This window comes from Camelus dromedarius, unplaced genomic scaffold (genome assembly GCF_036321535.1).
Source record: "Camelus dromedarius isolate mCamDro1 unplaced genomic scaffold, mCamDro1.pat HAP1_SCAFFOLD_114, whole genome shotgun sequence".
NCBI lineage: Eukaryota > Metazoa > Chordata > Mammalia > Artiodactyla > Camelidae > Camelus > Camelus dromedarius.
This window is the reverse complement of record NW_026989787.1, coordinates 5,503,672-5,524,186: the sequence shown is the minus strand read 5'-3', so window position 1 is coordinate 5,524,186 and position 20,515 is coordinate 5,503,672. Positions and strand designations below refer to the sequence as shown.

Genomic DNA, 20,515 nt, shown 5'->3' with positions numbered 1-20,515 from the left:
TAGTCCATTGTACCAAATATATATGTGTATATATATATATATATATATATATATATATATATATATAGTCTCTTGAAGCCTGAATTAGAAATCACTTCTGTAATATTTTGAAAATTAAAACCAAAAAGTGACATTGCAGAGCATCCTGCAAGTCAAGGGGAACAATCTCTCCTTCTTGGCTCTTAAAAAATTTTTAAAAAGCAAGAAACAAATCCTCTCCAGAGGATTGTCACAGAACACAAAATCATCCTCCAAATGTTCATGTGCTGCACCCACTGATATCCAGATTACAGTTCAGAATTAAAGTCAGGAAAACCCTCCTGGCAAAGTGACACCGGGGCCAAGCAGAGCCAGGGACATCAGACGACTGCTGACACCAGACTGCACAAATCTGCTACTGCAAATTTCCAACTGCCAGTGCCACAGACACTAGGCATCTTCCACTTTCTCACACAACTGTGTTTAAAGGCTCTTGTTACCTTTGCTAAGTACAGGTATGTCTTCAAAAGTGGTGCTTTAATTAACAGAAGGGTTTTTTTTTCTTTCACTGCTTCCTTCACCTCAAATCAGGTTAGGCCCACAGACAGAGCAGAACTCGCTGCCCTGCTGACCATTGGGATAGCGTGAGTGACCCCATCCTTGCTGTCAATGATGATTCCTGTTAATGTGTGTTCACCAACTTGTCATGATGTCCAGTACACAGCTAAGGCCAGCACTGCCTTCACAAATACCACAGAGACCATCAGCATGGGGACTTTCTCAAGTGTTCCACAAGCATATCTTCAGGTTGGAGCAATAGGCCCTTTCTTTCTTACTGAGTCTGAATGACCTTTCCCTTCCCTACCTTCCATCTTCCTCCCAAATCCAAATTCCAAAGTGGACAACTAACATGTAAATTCTGTGCACTTAATCTGGAGGAGTCAACTTCTCAGTAAGATAAATCAAAGCTTTGCAAAGAAAAGCCAGAGAGAAAGGAATTTTATTGTGGAATCAGGAGGTTTTAATTTCTAATCCACTGGTTCCCAGTGTGGGTCCACAGATGGATTGCAATAAGACTACTTGTGGGGACTTTAGAAAGACAAAATACTGGGCCTGGCACCCAGAAATTCTCATCTGGCAGAACCAGGATAGTGGTTCTCAACCAGGTGCAATTTTGCCCCCAAGGAGCACCTGGCAATATCTGGTGACATTTCTCGCTGTCACACTTGAGGGAGGGGAGGCTGGTGGTGGTGCTTCCCCTGGTGGGTCAAGACCAGAGATGCTGCTAGACATCCCACAACACACAGCTCAGTACCCTCCACTCCCCTGAGGACTGCCCGATCCAAAACTTTGAGGCTGGAAACCCGTGGTCTGATATAAATTCTGAGAATGTGTATTTTGGAAAAAACACTTTTGAGGAGACCTTGCTGCATAGATCACTTTGAGAACCACTGGGCCAGTGTTTCCTGAAGTGTCTCCTAGTCCATGGAACAGAAACAGCTTAGGGGTTGGGGAATATTTCTGGTTAAATTTGGAAGTGGTGGAATAAACAGAGTTTTCTAATGTAGGCATTTTCAGAGTCTTTAAGACATCACTGTCTACTGAGAATCACCACACAGAGGACACAGCATGTGGAATCTTCCAAGTTAATCATCTATGCAACTCCTCCTCTTTTTTCCTACAAGGGAATAGAATATGCAGGAAGCATTTTGGAAAACAATTTTATCATTTATTCCCCCAAATTTCAGTCAATTCCCTTATATAGAGGCAGATACATTACACCTAAAAACAACAAAACCCCCCATGAAGAACAAGCAGCTTCAGGGGAAGTTCTGCAAACTCATGGAACCACAGGAGCTCAGATCCACAAAGGGAAACCCTTGAAAGACATTTATTTTGTTTCATTTTGTTTTGTTTTAACAGATTCTATAGTATATTTTCTTTTTTATGTTCAGAAGTAAAAAAAAGCCAAAGAACCACACCTACATCTTGATCTTGTCTTCCTGAAGATACTTTAGATTTTAATGAATGTAAACAGACAAAAGCTGGACAAACTCTACACCAGCAGTAAAAACATAAATCACAGAAATTGCTCTGTACAGTGTTTGAGCTCGGACCTGAATGGGATGAGTTCATGTGCACTTGAGTGCATGGGAAAGGAAACCACACCACACAATCTTACAGAGGCCTCTAGAATCACCATTTCTTCCACATTAGACAACTAAGGTCACTTGGGAATCATGAAAGTCACTTGTCCTTACCTGAACTGCAAAGTAGAGTCCTGGTACATTAAATAATTTGAACATAATTTCTGCAAGATATTCTCTATTTTCTGGTGTATTCAGAGGAGGTTCTGTCTGTAAGGAAATATTCACTATATTTAGTGTTCACCCAAATTTCATGTAATTACATCAGAACGGCAATAAGTTAATCTAAAAGCATGTTCATTAAGATGCTGTACAACTCCTTAATTTGACAGACAGAGTACACCCAGAGTGATTGATTAAACACATTTTGGCTGTGAGGTTTAAAATCTTTGAGAGAGCAAAGCCTCTCTAAACACTTCTGCTCTTACTAATCCACCCCAAAACAAGAACAAGCTACAGAAAAGGAAACTCCACCTCGGATAACAGAACACCCAAACACCGTGAATCTGAAGAGACGTGCACTGAGCTGCCAAGGGCAATAACAGCCCCACTGAGACCAGATGAGTGAGGACATGGAAAGAGAACACCAGTGACTTCAGATACCAGGCAATATCCAGTTCTCCAGAGAAGAGCAAAAGCAGAGAGCCCTTGCTTGGATTCAGAGTAGTCTGAGCAGCACAGCTGCAGGAGCCTCGCTCCCCAGGCCCCTCCCCTCAGAGCACAGGCGGCAAGGTGAGAAGTTACACCTCCACCATCTGCTGTGAGAAAGACAAGCCTGGGACAGAAGCTGCTTCAGCCAGACACTGCCCACCACCCAGCCTAAACCGAACACACAGCCAGTTCAGAAAGATCTCCCCTCACTCAAAGATGAGGAAAGAACACAAGAAGACTAGCCAAACATCAAATAAAAACACTCATAGAAAAAGAGAGGGGAGAGAGAAAAATAGGAAAAAAAATTTGGCAGATAAAAAACATGTACCCAGAAAAATATAAAAATAAAGCAGATGAAAATCATGACATAGATATCCGAGTTTTTTGAAATGTCTATTTAAAATAATAACTATTATCTAATAGGAGGAAATTAACAGGATTACATAAAGATAAAAATAAATAAACCTGCTTTTTGTCATTCAGCAATATGTTGAACATTTTTCCATGTTAATAAATATGGATTTACATCACATATTTAAGCTAGGGAAAAAAAGAGAGAGAAAAGGAGAAAATAAAAAACAAAGAAAGGAAAAAAAATCTAGGCCTTTTGGCAAAAAAATAAATAAATAAAAATCCACATTACCCTTTGTTATATACTGAGCTGTGTGTCCCAAAACTCTTATGCTGAAGCTGCAACACTCAGGTGACTGTGTTTGGAGATGAAGCCCCTAGAGGGGTAATCCAGGATCAGTGAGGTCACAGGACAGCACTAACATCTCTGCAGGATAAGGCAGAGGGATCAGGGAGCTCTCTCTCACTCACACACAGAGGAAGAGCCACACAAGGACCTGGTGAGAAGGAGGCCATCTACAAGCCAGGAAGAGAGATTTCACCATAAACCAACCATGATGGCACCTTGATCTCAGACCTAAAGCCCCCAGAGCTGTGAGAAAACAACTGTCTGTTGTTGAAGCCCCTCAGCCTATGGTGTTTTGTTAGGCTTATTGAGTAGAGCAACATACTCTTAAAGCAGGAAAAGGGCAGCCTGTCTTGGCCATTGGCACAGCTGCATGCAGGACACTGGGACACACAGGGCCACATTTACAGAGTTTTCTGGCAGGAAAATATGACCCCAGAATTCTATATCTGGCCACACTGCCAATCAAGTCTGTTGCAAAAACAAAATATCTTTAAACATACAACAACTTGAGAGAATTTGGTTTCTATGAACCCTTCATGAATTAACCATCAGACAATAAGCTTTAGCCAAATAATAAGAATGCATAAAGTACAGCCAAAGACTTACAGTGAGCAAGTAGTCCATTTAAGATGTAGGGATAAATGCTTTTCTTTTCTGGGAGAATCTATAGCTATAGAACAGAATGTAAATATTATAAATTAAAACAACAGGAGTAGTATCAAGTTGACAGGCACAGATGGAAAGGAGGAAAATATAAAGACACTGATGCCCTTGTGTCATGGAATCAAAAGATATTGTTTTCTTGGTAGAGCAGCAGAGACACCAGTAAACATAAAGTCACAAACATAAATATCAGAGTAAGTACACTAACATAAACAATCAAAAGCAGGTGATAGAAGAAAGGAGGAGGAGGTAAGAAATGTGGCCATGTACCAACGTGGTCACTAAGCACAGTTGGAAGTAATCATCCCTAAACAAATACAGGTAAATATCTTATACAAAAGTACAATTATGTTAAAATATGTTTTACCAATTATCAGAACGAATATGCACCCAATAGAAACCAAAGAGAAAGCCAAGCCTGAGTTTTAAAATATCCATACATAAATAAAACACACTAAAACCAGAAAGCACAGCACCAGAAAAGCAGCTGTGACCACACACACCTGCCACACAGCCCAGGCCATTTCAGCACGGGCAACGGGAGAGCTCCAACTCCAATCAGCCCAGCTACAACCCACCTTCGATTTTACCAAGTTTGGAAAGTGATTTCCTCTCTCCATGCATAATTAGCACTGACTTCACAGGAGTCTAAACAAAGTGGTCATGGCAGCACCTGGCATGGGGAATGTACTCAGTGAAAATGCATTATTATCACTAAAATCATCAGCATGTACCAGTGAGAAACTCACCTACTGAAGAGAAAGTCTCTGAACAAAGACTATGAGACAAAATCAAATTCCATTGTCAAGCCAAGGGACATCTAAAACAAGGTGCCTCAGAGAGGTGCACAGTTGTCACAGCTTCCAAGATCAGAAACTAAATAACTGCACATAACAAGGAACTGATTACACAGATTAGGTCACATCCATAAAATGTAACACTTTGCAGCAATTAAAAAGGATGGGCAGTGTGTCTGCAGATATGAAACAATATCTACTATAAATTTGCTACATAAAAATAGGCCTCTCCATACATACACATTCTTAAATATACTTCTGTATCTACAACATTTTTTTTAAAAAGCAAGGTGTATGAGGGAGAGAAATGAGGAGCTGTTTATGGGCACAAAGTTTTATCTTGCAAGATGGAAAATTTCTAGAGTTCTGTTACACCAAAATATCAATGTAGGTAACGTTACCAAATGATATATTTATAACTGTGTTTAGTGGGTAAATTTCATATATTTCAAATTATAATTTCTAAAATTTTTAAAGTAAAAATCAAAATGTACCATAGTATGTCAATTTTGTTACCATTTTATGAAGCAAGTTTATGTATAATCCATGTGCCTGCACATAATTATTGCTGGTTAAGCACCAGTAAAGTTGGTTTCCTCCAGGAAGGGGATCTGGAAGGCAACACAGAAGTGGGAAGGAGACACTCTTGCACTGGAAATCCTACTGCACCTTTTGAATTCTGTGCTGTGTGTATGCTAACTCTTCAAGCAAATAATCAAATATGCCTATCAACTAGCTGGGGGCTTTAGTTTATACTCCTGTCTGATACAAAGCTCAAACATCATGCCCCAAGTAAGTTTTAATTACTCTGATTAGAATCAATACACTCCCTGAATGGGAGAGAGAAAGCAATCTTAAGACATAGACAAGAAATAATAAAGTCATCAAAAGCAGATTGTAAGTATGTGATCTAAACATTATTCAACAACACATTACTTATTTTAATGTGCCTACCTCAAGGGGCTGAGATCAAATTAGTTAATACCTTAATGTTCCCAGTACACATTTAGCACTGTGTTAGTGATTACTATATCAGATTTTTTTTTTTAGTTTTCTTTCATTTAAAGCACATGAAGAATAGCTGTGGATTCCAATATTTAGGTTACAATATATCTCCTTATGGCACCTCCTATCAACCTGAAAAACAGGCGTAATAACTACCTACCCCACAATTGTCTGTGGGATTAAATAAGTGAGTTAATTCATGCAAATGCTTGGTGGGGAGAGGGCTGGGCCTTTAGCAAGTGCTGAATATATCAACAATCAACTGTAATATCAAGAATATATCTCAGGCCAGAAGAAATTGAATGAATTAACTCCAGAGACCTAGAGTCTTCTCTTACCTTGAAGAGGAATCCAAGCACCTTAATAAGTTAATTTTATAAACATAACATTTAAACTGATTAGAGGGGGGAATAGGATGAAGAGAGGAAGGCTAGAAAGGTATGCAAAGTGGGAGCATAGTCATGCAATGTTTCCTTCCTGCCTGGTTTAAAAAAAAATGTGAGCCTATAGAAGGCATTCCAACAAGAAGTAGATTAACCCTGGCTCTGGATTCTTCCTGGGTTTAATTTCAGTGTCAAGTGATGTTCCAAATAAATCCCAGATGAATGAAAAATATATATAAACATCAAATGAAAGTAGGTTTACTTACATAAAAATTTACAATTATAGATGTTCAAAAACATAACCTACAAAAAATCAAGTGATAAAAAGTATCTGCTTATGACAAAAAATTCTTATCTGTTATATGAAAGAGTTCACACCATAAACAGATTGTGGCCATACATACAACAGAATATTATTCAGCCCTAAAAAAGGAAGGAAATTCTGACACATGCTACAAGGTGGCTGAACCCTGAAGACCTTATACCAAGTGAAATAAGCCAGTCATGAAAGGACTAATACTGGATGTTTCCACTTATATGAGGACCCAGAATAGTTACAGTCATAGAGACAGAGGGGGGATGGTGGGGGATAGGGCTGGGAGAGGGGGAAAGAGAGTTATTCTTTAATGTGGACAGAGTTTCAGTTTGGAAGATGAAGAAGTTCCTGAGATGGATGGTGGTGATGGTTGCACAACAATGTCAATGTACACAACTCACCAAACTGTACATTCAGAAATGGTTAAAATGATAAATTTTATGGTATGTGCATTTTATCACAAAAGAAAAATTTAAGTAGAATAAAGTTCAAAGAAATCATAGCAACAATAAAAGCAATAAAACACTGATATGTACAAAACCCAGGACATGAATAGGCAATTCACAAAGGAGAAAATACAACTAATAAATACATGAAAAACTGCTTAAGATCAAAGGTATTCAAACTGCAAATTAAAAAGTCAAATAATCAAAAATGATATTAATCAATCCTAAGAGTTCAAATAATGTGGCTTCTTGTACATTGAAGATTTCAGTGTGAAATTGTATACCAGAGATTCAAAATTATTAACACATCTGGACCTCCAAATTATATATATATATAACTTTTATATTCTTAATATAAAAATTCTCTAAATATAGAAAAAATGTGCAAAGTTTACTTTATGTTATGTCTTACAAAACCAAGAAACTGGAAACAAAAGTAAACATCTAAAAATAGTGGGGCTGCTAAACAGACAGGAAACAACCACTGGATACATGATTGCATGACCATTAAAGCGAGGATTATGAAAACCGTGCAAGAAAATGGGGGAGAGGGATGGAGGACACAATATTGAATGCAAATCGTATAAAAACATGAGTGAAAAGATTAAGTATATCTATACTAAATGTTAATATTTATGATAATGGGATAGGAGTGTGAAAAGCCACACAAGCATCTTCCAAATTTTCTAAATCGCACTTATAGTTCTATAATAAGAAAAAAAATTCATTACAAGAGTTGTGAAACCCTGAGTTACAGCCTGTGTGCGAAGGCCACAGAAACTCCCAATACAACTTCCTGGTTTATTTCTCCACAGGCGGAGAAGCTAACAGAAGAAAGACTTCACCCCAGGGCAGAAGCCACAGCACATCCTGGTGTGGCTTTTCCCTAGCCTGTTGGCTCTGTAACGTGGAAAACACTTTCCATATCCAACCACAGTTGTGAAGACAGCTGAATTCTTGATCTGCCACTGTCTTCATACCTGTAGTCACATCACTCTGGCAGGCACTGCAATTTCCCTACCCAGTATCTATTCTGCCTTCTGCCTTAATGACAGACCACTGATCAATCACAGGCCCAGAAAACAGCATTTCCCAGACTTCCTGGTGTACAGGGATGGCTAAGTAAGTTCTGGCCAATAAGAAGCAAAAGTTATTGGATGTGTCTTCTGGGAAAGCTCCTTACAAGGTTGAAGGTAGACTCATGTAGTAGGCCCACTTCTGCTCTTAACCCCTTCTTTCCTGGAATATGGAGGTGATGACTGGAGCTGCAGCAGCTAACTTGTGATCTAAGGCAATCTTAGAATGGAAGCCATATGCTAAATATACTAGAGCACACAGATCCCTAATGACACCAGAAACCTGACCTACAGCACTGCCCTCCCTGCTACAAATGACTTTAAGAAAAATAAAACCTTTAACTTGCTTAAATCACTGATTTTTACACTTTAGTACTTGCTGCCAAACAATTCACCATCTGTGAAGAACTAACATTAAAATCTATACACTTCCATTGAGAAAGTTTACAATAAAATTAGGTTCTCCTGATTCCTGAATCAAATTCAGCATTATTAAAGACACATTCTTCTGGGTTCTCAGAACCATAATCATAAATCTATGTTTTCCTCAATCCTCTTTTTCTCCTATGTTTACCACCAGTAATTGTTCCTTTAGAGGACTAATTTAAATAAAACCTTCCAAAAACCATTATTTATACATAACGAGATCTAAATTGGAGATATCAAGTTTTTCTTATTTTTTAAATACTGAAGTATATGATTAAAACTTCACATGAATGTAAGTTACATAAGCATTTTATTCATAATAATGGTAAAATATCATCAAATATTAATTCAAAAATGAATAATTAGTCAGTAATATAAAAATCAATCCATATTTCTGGATAAAGAAAGCAAGCTGAACACATGCAACTAATATTGCTCCAGTCCCAAACCTCTCCATAACTGCAGTAAAGAAATATTTTTAAAAACATAAATCCTCAAGGAAGGGCAAGTAGGAGTGGAGATGACAATATACTGAAAATGGGAAGAACACGGGCCAGCAGTAACAGACTCAGCAGTGCCAAGGATGTCCAGCTCCACACCGGCCAGTGCTAGTGTACAGGACAGAGCAGGTGTGAGCCACCCTCATGAACCAGGAAGGGAGTTACTGCGGTAAGCCAGGACAAGCCACATGTCATGGTGAATATTATGTGTCAGCTTGACTGGGCTAAGGGGTACCCCGAGAGCTGGTAAACCGTTCTTTCTGGGGTGTGTCTGAGAGGGTGTCTCTGGAAGAGCTTAGCATGCAGCAGACTGAGTTTGGAGACCTGCCCTTGCCAATGTGGGTGGGCAGCACACAGGCTACTGAGGACTTGATTGGAACAAAAGGATAAAGGAAGGGTGACCCTCCATCCCTGAGCTGGGACACACATCTTTCCTGCTCTCAAGTGGATGGCAGAGCTCCTGGTTCCCAGCATCCTTGGGCAGCACTGCTGCTTGCTCTTTTTCCCCTGATTCATATTCAAAAAGGTTTGCAAATCTCCTCTACAGTTACAATTCAATTTCCCTTCAAGAGCACTGCAGTTCTTTATATGATTCTGTCTTGAACTCTGGGAAATTCAGTATTAGAGAAAAGAGTGTGGTTCCCATTTGCTATCTGTTTAGTCCACGTGACCAACATGAGTTGAGTCTCTGAAACTTCTTGAAAAACATGAGCCGTACTGAGCTCATTCCCACCATGGATGTGCAGATGTCTGTCATGGCAGTCAGAAGGGACAATTTCATAGGCTACTGAGGGAACTTTAATTTAAAACTTTTAGACTCTTTTACACCAAGAAGCCATTAGCTGATGTAGTGGTTCAGTAAATGTCTTCAATGAATTTCTGGACATGGCCACAAATCCCTGTACCTGCTTCACTCCCCTTCAATTATCCCATTAACTGATGAGGAAGGACATAAGCCTGAGATAAAACCACCCTTCTCATAACTTCCTCTGTCACATCATGCAGCAAACACACCTGCTAACTTCAAAGTACAATAAATGTAACACAATATTTTCTTATGTTTAATGTAATAAACAATTATTTTTGAACATTCACTTCAGATACTCATTTTTGGCAAAGGATTTAAGCTTTTCCATATTCATACCAAACACCTCCAGTTCGTTCCCAGCAATTGTTTTTATTGTACTGCGGTGTATATGCCAGCTAGAGCAGAAAAATTCCTGGTAGGAAAAATTTCCTGTGGGCTGTGTCCTGGTGATTGCATTTGCTCCACAGGCCTAAGACTCAGACTCCCTCTGAGCAGAGCAGGATGGGGCAGGCAGGGAGAGGAAGCTGGGCCCCAGGCCCATGCCTGGAGTCCTACCAACAGGTAGTTATGTGACGTACGAGAGAAGGGAACATGCCAAGCATGGCAGGTGGGAGTCTGTAATTTGTTTTGGCTGTAAAGACAAAGCCACTCAGACATACTGTCAGTTTCCTGGCTCCATGTATTTTACATAAACCATCGTAGATACACAGGAGAGAAAATACACAGTGGCCTGTAAAACACAGTACTTGGATGTGGCAATTCCTAGTTGTGAAGATACAGCCAGGAAAAAGCTTAGAGCACTTTCAAGGACTTGATTTAATAGACACAAAATATATAGATTCCACTAACTACCATAACAGCCTTGTACTTAACATATTTTAAGCCAGATAATTCTAAAGAATATTCCATATTTAACATTAGGAAGAATTATATAATTGGATCAGGGACCATTTGACAATGCACTAGCATGGAAAAAATGCAAAGCTAAATTATGTAGGTTTTAATGTGCAGCTTATGTTACATGCAATTGCTCTCCTTAAAGTAAGTGTTTTATACATGTAATTAATTTTAACTTAAAAAGAACATAAAACAATGAAAACAGGCTCCACAACCAAGAGACACTTCTCTTCATTTCTCTGTATTGTTTTATTTCATCTGAACAAGATCAATTACATCCACAATATCAGGGCCCGTAACTCAGCTCAGTGTTAGAGTGAGATTTAACCTTGACAAAACAGCACCTTGACTCAGCTCCCTCTGCTGTAAGAAGCAAAGCTCAGAGCCATCCAGTTATTTCAGGAGGACACCTAACTACACAGGTGGTTTCCTACTCAAACCCATTCCTCCCTCCTCATTCCTTGCTGCTGGAGGCCGGTTTAGGTACTTACCTCTTGGGGCCAGGTGATGAGATGTGGTCCCCTCACCAGCAACAGGAGAGAATCTTGACTCATCAAAATGTACCAAAGTAATTTTGTTCCCCTCTAGGGCCCACACTGGGCATGGACAGACAGGGCAAATCTGCTAGGAAGTTTTCTGAGGAAGAGAGTCTTAATTCGAAAACTCTGAAAGTAAATACACCAAGAGTCAGTACAGGAACTCGGGCAGCCACCCTGGGGCCTGAGGGGAACCAGCACAAGAGGCCAAACAAGTGAATTAGGCTGGGTTCTCACCTCCATCTCTCAGCTGCTCAAGTAACCAGTCCTGAGTGGCCTGACCCTGGCATCCTGTTTTGTGGGATAATAAGCCCTCTTTGGTTTTGGACATTTTGGTTGAACCTTCTGTTATTTGCCCAAAAAGCACTCCAACTCATACAAAGAGCTTTAGCGGGAATTAAAAACTCCCCAGAGAAGAATATCCTGGGTTTAAAATCTAAGCAACCCAGAATCCACAGGGCTCTTCTCTCAGTCCCAGTTACTCACCATCAAAAATTGATGGCCCTCAGGTTCAACTCAGGGAAAATTAAAAATAACTTGTTCCATGAACCTCTCCATTAGATCTCAGTCTTCAATTATTCCATGTCTTATTGGCCACTAAAGGAAGAGAAAACAAACTATGTCAAGCTTCAGTCCATGTCAGTAAAAGCAACAGTTTTAAAAGCACTGGCCCAGAAGAGACTGAGTTATTAGAGAAAACAGGTCCTTTGCACTGGGTGAATGTTAATTTATGTAAAGAAATAACAGACACTTTACCAGAAATATTAAGTTATATTATCATTTATATTCTACTTCACATCTCTAAGTACAAAGTATCATCTTAACAGTGGAGTAACAGATGGAAAAGTACAGCTAATCTGCCATACCATTCCATTTGGATTTTGGAGGTTTTTAGAACAAATACCTAGTTAAACAATTTTAGTGCTTCTTTTTAATTAATCAATCTACAGCTCTTCTACATCTGACAGGTTAGTGAGTCAACCTGCAATTTTCCACAGAAGCAGGTCTTGCTCTCACATGAAGCCCAGCATTCCCAGATTCAATCCTGCATTCCGGGGTTTTGTAAATTCACTTGATTCCCCACATGAAAAATACCTTGTTCAACTAACACAACACTGTAAATCAACTATACTTCAATTTTGAAAAATACCCCATACAAAACCAACAACAACAAAACCTCTTTTCCAACACAAGAATAAAATACACAGCTCACAAGTACAATTGCTATGAAATCTACCATTTTCCATGATTCATCCTACTGCTCTGTTCTTGGTGATACACTTACAGAAGCAAATCCCGGTGGGGAGTTTACCTTTGTGGCATACGTGGGTTTATCTATGGCTTCATCCCCTATGAAAAAGTCCAGGTCATCAACTCCCCTCAGCACCCTCCTTTGGGCTTGGTCAACCACCTTTGCTGACTCTCTGATGGCAATACCTTTGGGAGAACAGCACAAAGATTTCTGTCAGCATCCATATTCATTTCAAGGATCAAGGAAGCATAATATAACCCTGTGTATGTACAAGTAAATTTTCAATGCCAGGGTCTTATTAGGAGTTGAGTGTGTTCACAGAAAAGACGCTATCACAGAGCACATAAAGTAATACAGAAACCTTTCTTATGTTCTGGTATTATTTTTAGTGCGGCACAAAGGAGCCTAGCTGGTCTGCTTTTAATACTGACAAAAGATGAATTACTAAATTTTTCAGTTTCATCTGAAAAAACATCCCTCATGATAGTGAAGTGAAAAGCACATATCAATCGGTTCCAAATTTTAGAATACAATGTAGAAGGACACAAAATTAAAATATTATGTGAAAGAAGAAAATAAACTGAAAAATGCTCATACACTCTCAAGTCATTTTAATAAAACTGTGTCAAAAAAAATAAAAATATATTTTTATTCTTCTTACAAAATCACTAAAAGAAAAAACTGAGGTTGCTGACTAATATCTGACAAGAAAAATTCAATAATCAAACAACTGTATTATGTAAAAATATTAATGGCTTTATGATATATTATTTTAATAACAGTTTAACCACGATATTTAGGAATATACTTATAGTTAATAATCATATGAAACTTCACTGTAGAATTTAACATCTAATGAAATGTGGAAAGCTTCATGAAGATTCAATTTTCCAGTTAAATTCCTAACCCCTGGTCACACTTTGCTTTCCCATAAACTCATCTTCATCAAATTTATTCCAAAACAAATGAGTAAACATATACAACCATTTTTAAAAGTAGAGTATTTGTAGTTCCCAATTTATTAGAAATGAAGAATAACAGCAAAGCTAAGGGAGTGAATTTTAACCCTTGCCCTCAGAAAGGCATCTTGAAATAATAGCTTGAAAAGGTAGGAAAAAAAAAAGAGGTACAGGACAGAAATCACTTTGCTCACCTCCTCTTCTGACTCCATCTCACTGCCGCACTTGGTCCAGAAGCTTTCAACTTACAGAAGGTGACACAAATCCAAAGCGCAGGATTTCTGCAGGACTAAGGCAGCAGGCGTGACGTGGACGTGCTGGGGGCGGAGCCCAGAGGAAGCATCCGGGGCAGAAGCAGCGGTCGTGCCAGGACCACGAGGCCGAGAGTGGGGCTGGGGAGGTCTGGAGGGCCGGGACGAACTGCGGCAACTGCAGCCACAAACACACCCGTCCCCGAACACAGACCCCGCCACGGGCGGCGCACTGACGGGCACCGCGCAGCCACCTGTGCACACGCAGCACGTCAGAGGGCCCTGGCGGGACGGCCCGCAGCCGACACCAAACGCCTCGCGCGGCCGCGGCGCTGCTGCCGGGCCGGCGGGAGCCCCTGCAGCCGTCTCCCCGCACCTCGCGCCCCGCTCCGCCCTGGGCGGCGGCGGCAGCGGCGGGAACCGGGGCGAGCGGGCGGCGGGCTCCGGGGAGAGCCGCAGACGCCCGGGCGGAGGCCGCGCTCCCTCCAGGGCGCCCGGGCTGCAGGGACCGGCGCTCGCTCCTCGCCCCGCGTCGGAGCGGCCGCCGGCTCTGGGACTGACAGGCCACGTCTCCCTGGGCCCCGACTTGCCCTCGCCCCCGCGCCCCGGCGGGGTGGCGGCCTCCGCAGGGGCCGCGGCAGCGAGAGCCCGCCTCTGGGATGAGGTCCAAGCCCCCCTAGGCCGCGGACCTAGGACCGCGAGGGCTTCAAGAAGCGGGCGGCTTCCCTGTGCTTCCGGAGCGAGCAGGAGGACGAGGTGCTGCAGGTGGGCAGGCGTCGGTCCCGGACCAGTGGACTGACCCAGGAGGAGGACTGGAGCCCCAGGAGGAGCCTGCCGGTGCTGCCGTGAGGGAGGTTTACCAAGAGGCTGGAGTCAAAGGAAAGTCAGGCAGACTCCTGGGCATATATGAGAACCAAGACAGAAAGCACAGGACATATGTCTATGTCCTTACTGTCACTGAAATATTAGAAGACTGGGAAGATTCTGTTAATACAGGAAGGGAGATAGAGTGGTTCAAAGTAAAGGATGCCATCAAGTTCTCCAGTGTCATAAGCCTGTACATGCAGAGTATCTGGAAAAATTAAAGCTGGGTTGCTCGCCAAACAGTGGAAATTCCACAGTCCCTTCCCTTCCAGAGAGTAACTCCTTGTTTGTAGCTGCTGCACAGCGAACCTCTGGGCTGCCATCCAGCATAAGATAGACAGGGTTGGAAGGACCTCTTCCACCATGTGCAATCTCATGGGCAGAGGCTTCTTTATTTTCCTTGACAAATATCTGAAGGACGCTTACAAACTGAATTTGCCATGCGGGATTTTTTTTAACAATCTGCTTGATTTTTAGGTGCTTTCAAATCTTCTTTAAAAAGAAAAAAGATAGTGTAAAATATTTTAATAAGCCAAAGCCATGTGGATTTTTTTTTTTTTAGATGCCTTAAATGTGCTCTTCCACCCAGCCCACCCACCTTGTTATTTTGGTTGGCATTTTCACTTTTTCCCCAGTATTTTTTTATCCATTTGATGTCAGTCTGTGGTTTTTGTCAGATCAACATACTTGTGGGTATATTATCCCTGTGAATTGTCTTCTCATTCACAATATTAACATATTCAATGAATCCATTTGTCAACTCGTTTATCTCAATTTTCACAACTGGTACAATGTCACTAGCTACCTGATATGGCCAATTCCCCTGTAACTCAATAGTCCTTTAATACAGAGTTTAACTCTATGTAGCTGGTGAGTTTTAGGCAGTTACTGTAAGCAAAATGCATGTAGTAGATATCTTATCATGGAACCTGTATTCATGGAATTGTATTAGGGTGCTCAGTTGCCAATTCCCTTTATTCATAATCTCTCTTTACACAGAACACACAAGAACCATATTTCCCTCAATGTAAATTGCTGCTTTTAAATATATATTTTCAGTTTAAATTTAGTGACATCTCTTCAGTTAAACTTGCTGGTTACCAGTAAACACCTTAAATAGCAGTCAGTGGTGACTGCATCAGAATTGAGTAAAATGGCCTTCTTGTTCACCTGTTACAGACCTAGGTTTTTAGGGTGCCTCAGAATGTCTCATCTTTTATAGGTGGTCAGCAGGTAGGTACTATTTATCATGTAACTAATTACTGGGACACTGGAATGTACCTAAGAATTATTTTGTCTTATTTTTATATTCACATAAATCCAAGAATCCCATCTAAAACACATAAATACCTAATCTGAAATGCCTGTACTTCCTCAACCAAGTCAGAGATGAGATGGGGCAAGTAAAAGATGGTTCTCTATGTAGATATTAGCTTTTTGTAAAGATCATAACTGTTGAGTATAAAGTAGGAATAAGTATAGTTAGACATTTGTTGTACAAATTGTTAACCTTTAAAAATATAATTGCTGCTGAAAATAGTGCTGTTATAAGGAAAATCAGTGCCACCATTTTAAAACTGGGCTCTTGTGCCATAAAAGCAGCTGAGCTAAATACGAGTATTAGTTCACAAATTAAGGCTTCCAAAGGAATAAGACAGAAAAACTTTAATCCACTGACATTTCATTCTAAGTTATGTAGTGTGATCAGACATGATCTTCCAGAATTTTTATATTTTTCTTTGTACAGAGGTTATGTTTTCTGGGTGTTTTTTTTTTTAAAGGAAATACTTAAAAATCCCACAGATTGACACTTGTTATCAATCTTCAGTGGACTAAGTTTTTCCTCAGTAATCTCTGAAGTTTCTTTAAATTATATACTTAACACAGAAGATAAATTGATTGTTTTTGTACATAACACTGTGTCCACCTGAAATGTCACAAGTACTGGGGGGCCTGGGTATGTTGTACATTGATATTCTTAAAGGTAATAATGCATGAATTTCTTTTATAAACTCTTGGACTATGTATTTGATGTGTAAAATATGTACAGTATTAATGTCAACCATTTCTTAAAGGTGAGCCTATAAATATTGTTGTATCATTTTCTTTGGTCAGTAACATTTGGACCAAGTAGTGCCACTTGGGTCAGGATTTTCTTCAGTGCCATTTAGCAAAACATCTGTCTTTGGTCTATACAACTAGGAAAATTTTGTATAATGCATCAGAATACTTCAGAGTTGTCACACTTTAAATTTCACATGAGGGGTTCTTCACTATTCTTGAACTCAGCCCACTGAAGCTAGAGGAAAGGCCCTGAGGATATTTATTTCTGTTAAGAGAAAAAAGCCTACATTTGCAGGCTCAACAATTGAATCTACTACAGATAAAAAATAGTGTCCACTCTCTGTCCCTCAAAGTTTATAGAGTGTTGGGACTTTCATTTGTGATGCTTTCTGTTGGGTAGTTGGATAAAACTGGGCAGCTAAAATTTTCAGTCCCATGTGCCTACTAAATTAAAAAAAAGTTTGTAAATTGACTTGCAGACACAAAGTAGCAAGTATCCTACATGTTTGATTTTGAGTTTTCTTAATTTCTTCCTTTTTTTTTTGTAAACAGGTGAAATTTTCCAACTAGGCACATGCCATTCAATTTTCTGTCGATCCCATAGTTGTATAAAGTAGCAAAACTGAAGGGGGGAATGATTGTTGTATACACTTTAAAATTGCTTTGTATGGTCTCATTTGAGATAACTGGTGTAAGAATCTTGATGTTTTATATATTTGGAAATATCAAATTAAAAAATTGAAATTAAGAAAAAATCCTCACACAGTCTGTCAGTGCAAGTTCCAGTCTATCAGTGCAAGTTCCAGACTCCATCCTCTGCGCAAGATCAAACTTAATTATGCATAGATTTAGCATTAAACTGCCAAGAGAACATGAAAGACTATCAAGAGACAAAGGCAAAAAGGTTCTTCAATTCATGACTTTACTCAAGTTCACCAAGAATTTGAGGGCAATATTTCTACTCAAAAGAAAAAAATCACCACCCTAAAGAAAAAGTGCTAATTTAGTGAGAATGAAACTACCATGCTCAAAAATTTAAATGATAACAAAGTAAATCTCATCTTTCCCAAAAGGTAGATACAAGTACTCTGACCCCAAATCATAGTAGACCTGTGTTTTCATACCCCTTAGAAATAACAACAACAAAGCACATACATTCTGTTAACTGTTATGTGGAAGCACCTAAACTCATGAAAGTGAATAAGGGTATATAGAGCTTATACCCAAAATCTTTTGTTGACACCTATGAAAAGCAAGCTGTGGACCAAAGAGCCCTTGTGAACATGATGGAGAACCAAGTCTAGGAAAGCAGCTGTAATGAGTATCTCCAAATACTTATGGAGTATACATATGACTTATCATAAAATGAAGACTTCAGTCACCAGCAGCTGTCTCCAACACACTTCAGCTTACACAGGACCCTGACTCAGGTGTACACAGAAAACACAAGAAATGTGCAGAAGACACTAAGATGGAAGGGAAAATAAATATATCAGGTAACAGGACCAACACCTAAAAAATGCAAGTGGTTACATACACATGGCATCTCCATGCACTGCAACAGCATGAGGCCATGAAAAATGGTAAAGAAGTTCTTCTTATGAATCCAGAAGGTTCACTAAAATGCAGTGTTATGAGAAAAAAAACAGGATATGGTGTATGCAGTATGCCACCACCTGGGTAACAACGCATCTGTGTATGTCTTGCTGGTATCTGTAAAGTTACCTCAGAAGGAAGCAAAGTAACCAGAAGCACTGTTGCCATCTAAGAGGGGAAGTGGGTGGGAGAAAGTTAATTTCACTGTAACTTCTTTTTATATCACTCAACTTGTATGTCACATGAATGTATTACCCATTCAAAGTTAATTAAATTTGGACTTCTGCTTCTGGAAAGATGGATAAACATACTTTTCCCTGTTCTTCCCACTAAGCATGGCTAGACTCCCTAGGCTTTATATTTGAAAGAAACAAAAACATGCTGAGAGGTTAAGAGAATGTGGCAGACTGGCCAGGGATCAGGACCTGAGGAACTACACAGTGGTGACTTCCTGAGTTTTCTTTTTGTCTCATGCATCCCACACTAGGTGCCAGGGAAGCCAACAAACCAGAAACGTCAATGGGAACAAATAAAAAATGTCCCCAGAAAGCCTGCTCTCTCCAGCCAAAGGAGATGAAGGGACAGTGGAAACACAGAAAACTTACACAGTTACTGCCTGACTCCAGCCAAACATTACAGGAAAACAAGCCCCCACCTGCAATGTAGACACCACATGCGGAACGAGGACCTCCATCCCCCTCACTGCCTCCATGTTGGGGTTATGATAGGAGGCCCAGTGGAACATCAGGAATTCCACCAATGACAGTAGGGCACCCCTTGCCATCCCAGCCAGAAGGTACCTGCAGAGGCCTTGGGGGGAAGCCCGAACTCTGGTCCACAATCAGCAGTAACATGGAGCCCCTCCCCAGATGAGTGTCAGCAAAGGCCAAGATTAAAATCTGAGCTTCAAATCCTAACTGGCATTATCCCCTTCTCCCTGCTGGAGCATTAACAGAAATGACTTACTAAAACATAATATTTAAATAAGATCTGGAACCTCATAATATAATAACCAAAATGTCCAGCACTGAATAACAAAAATTCTCTCAACATAGAAAGAACCAGGAACATCTCAAGTGAAAGGAGAAAAGATAATCAATAGATAAGAACACTGGCATGACACAGGTAACAGTTACCAAACAAGACTTTAAAAGCCATCACAGAATGCTTCAGTGAGCAACTACAAACACACCTGAAACAAATGAAAGACAAACAAACAAACAAAAAAGTCAGCAAAGAAACACAAAATCACAGCAAATGTAAAAGGCCACATGGAAATTTTAGAACCAAATAACCTAATACCTGAAATAAAAATCTCAATACATGGACTCAACAGCAGAAAAGAACAGATGAATCACTGAACTTGAAGACACGACAATAGAAATTACCCAAACTGAAAAACAAAGAGAAAATAGACTGAAAAATGAACAGGGCCTCAGGGACAGATGGGCGCAATATCAATGAATATGACATTTATGCATTCTGAGTCCCAGAGAGGATAAAGCAGTAGGGCTAGAAAAGTATTCAAAGAAATAATGGCTAAAATTTTGCCAAATTTGTCATGAATGAATGAATGAATAAATAAATAAATAAATATAAATAAATAATCAAACCTAAATATTTAAGACTGAACAAATTCCAAACAGGATCTTAACCCAAAGAAATCCACTCTGACATATTATAGTTAAACACTTAAAAACTAAAGACCAAAGAAAAAATTCTGAATGCCTCCAGCAAATTTCTCATCAGAAATCAGGGAGCCCAAAAGGAAGTTACATTTTTCAAGTGTTGAGAGAACTGCCCACTCAGAATTCTATATTCAGCAAAAATATCCTTTAAAAATGAAGAGCAAATCAACTAAATATTATCTATAAAATAGATAAACAACAAGGTCTTCCTGTACAGCATGGGAATTCAGTACCTCATAATGGCCTATATATATAAAGTTGAATCACTCTGTGGTACACCAGAAAGTAACAACATTGTAGATGGGCTGTACTTCAATAAAAGAAAATTTTTTTACTTTAAGTATGTATTTTTAACTGAAGTATAGTCAGCTTACAATGTTGTGTTAATAAAAAAACTTTTTAAATAGCAAAATAAGGCATTCTCAGATGAACAAAACTAACTGAATTTGTCAACCAACATATCTACTCTAAAAGAATGGACAAAACAAAGAGAAAATGATAAAAGAAGGAA

The 20,515-nt window shown here is 39.6% G+C and overlaps 1 long non-coding RNA gene and 1 pseudogene across 9 annotated transcripts in view; one reads left to right on the top strand and one right to left on the bottom strand.

Moving 5' to 3' along the window:
• The window catches only part of LOC135320739 (uncharacterized), a 30,210-nt gene extending 16,025 nt beyond the window's left edge, over positions 1 to 14,185 (bottom strand). Inside the window, exons 1-5 of one of the 9 annotated variants that reach the window (XR_010380012.1) lie at positions 13,736 to 14,185; positions 12,643 to 12,767; positions 11,286 to 11,927; positions 3,421 to 3,555; positions 2,241 to 2,336 (exon numbers count right to left, since the gene is read on the bottom strand). This is a non-coding gene — a long non-coding RNA (uncharacterized LOC135320739). Of the gene's footprint in view, positions 1 to 2,240; positions 2,337 to 3,420; positions 3,556 to 11,285; positions 11,928 to 12,615; positions 12,768 to 13,735 lie in introns of all 9 variants that reach the window. The other 8 variants (XR_010380013.1, XR_010380007.1, XR_010380011.1 and 5 more) reach the window with 8 other exon arrangements.
• Positions 14,186 to 14,482: 297 nt separating this feature from the next.
• LOC135320738 (diphosphoinositol polyphosphate phosphohydrolase 2-like) lies at positions 14,483 to 18,787 on the top strand (annotated as a pseudogene).
• Positions 18,788 to 20,515: the final 1,728 nt, after the last annotated feature.